At 35.1% G+C, this 1,930-nt stretch overlaps 1 non-coding gene across 1 annotated transcript; it reads right to left on the minus strand.

Moving 5' to 3' along the window:
- Positions 1-1,270: 1,270 nt before the first annotated feature.
- LOC141588897 (small nucleolar RNA R71) lies at positions 1,271-1,376 on the minus strand. Its single transcript, XR_012519863.1, has one exon. It is a non-coding gene; the product is annotated as a small nucleolar RNA R71 (small nucleolar RNA).
- Between the last annotated feature and the right edge of the window lie 554 nt (positions 1,377-1,930).

Here is a 1,930-nt window from a genome sequence, read left to right on the forward strand (position 1 = left end):
TCTTATTGTAATGGGATTAAATAAGATTTATTTTAGTAATAAAAATACTTTATTACTAAAATTGTTTATTGTTTGTGAAACAATTGAGATAAGAATGAATGGTTGATTATAATTACAAGATGTTGTGAATTATAATTAAATGACCCATTTTATTTATGTGATCAAGTATCACTAGTCAATTTGTTGTATGTAATTTAACTAATTTATAAAATGATATTTATGTGATAAATATGCATTAAATTAATTAATAACATGTAACATACTACATGTGACATATTGTGTGACAAATGACAAATTGACAAAATAAAATGGTAGTCTATTTTATGTGATATGGACCGAATGGAGGGAGTATTAGTGGTGTGAGGATGATATTATTTTATGAGAAAAAATTCACATCATCATAGCTATTTGCTTACTAGCCTTACACCTACTCTAAATTGTATTACACATCTATGTCTTGTGAAGACAAAAACAAAAAGGCAAGATGCTCCTCTTGGCGTCTTCCTACCCGGCTCCATGCTCCTCTATATGAGCATTTTGGTTCTCATTTTTATTCATTCACATCTACATGCAAAAGCTTTGCTCCTTATTCTCTCTAGTCTTCTCTAAACAAATTTTTAGAAATACAAGTAATTGTTCATCAATTCTAATATCAAAATAAGTTTACTAGTGTAGTAATAATAACAATATTAGAATACATTTTAAGGAACAATAATACACTAATCTAGTTAATTAGTTTATTATTTTTAAGGGATAAGTCTTGGGTGCAATCAAAGGAGAATCTCTACATTGGGATTTTTGGAGGATCATCCAACATTTTAAGCTCAAGAACAAATAAGGAAGGTGACCTTATTTGTGCCCATTATTTCGAACCATATTACAATGTAAGGGACATTGTTTTTCTTATAAATCTCTTATTTTGTTATGCATGCACTAGATCTAAAGAACAAATAATTAAGAAGTTAATTAGTTCACTATTAGAGGAGTCTAATAAGAGGTATATGAACCTAACATGCTCAACCTAGTCCAAGACAATTACTTCGGAGGAGGTCCTTTGGAGAACCCTAATGACCACCTTAATGAGTTCCTGGAGAATTGAGATATGTACAAGATCAATGGCGTCTCCGATGATGCAGTACGCCTTAGGTTGTTCCACTTAGGGGATCAGCCAAAGATTGGTTTAAGAATTGTGACGCGGATTCCTTCAAGACATGGGACGATCTATCTTCAGTATTTTTGAACAAGTACTTCCCACCGTCAAGAACGGCGAAAGCTAAAAGTGAATTACAAAGCTTCACTCAAGTAGAGGATGAAATATTATATGAAGCATGGGAAAGGTATAAGAGGCTACAAAGGCTATGCCCCCATCATGACATATCCATGGCCGAATTGGTGAACAACTTCTATGAGGGATTGACTCAAGACCTTAGACTATCACTTCATGCGAGGTCGAGAAAAGGTGCTTTGGATATTTTGGGTCATAAAGCGGCCAAGAAATTAATTGAGGAGATGGCATCACGAGCCATGGATTGGGAAAGTGATAGGCAAGTGAGAAAGGGCAAGAACAAGGATCCTAGTGCGGTGTTGAATGTTGAGGTTAAGGGAATGCTAGATAAATTAAATCAACAAGTGGCTTTGTTGAATTCCAAGCCTTCTAGCTCCGACATGAGACAAATCTTATCATGTGAACTATGCGAGGAACAAGGCCATACTCCAATTGGGTGCCCTTTGATTGCTCCCATTCAAGAAGAGTGTTATGAGCAAGTCAATAGGGTTTGGGAATCTACAAATGCAAGGCAAGGGTTCAACAACAACAACAACAACCAATTTGTCAATGGAAAAAGAGGTCACCCTCTCTTGTCTTATGCCTCACAAAACATCCAAAACCCAACTACTTCCTCACCACAACAACAAAGGTTCAATCAAAACC

The sequence above is a fragment of the Silene latifolia genome, chromosome 6, assembly GCF_048544455.1.
Source record: "Silene latifolia isolate original U9 population chromosome 6, ASM4854445v1, whole genome shotgun sequence".
NCBI classification, from domain to species: Eukaryota; Viridiplantae; Streptophyta; class Magnoliopsida; order Caryophyllales; family Caryophyllaceae; genus Silene; species Silene latifolia.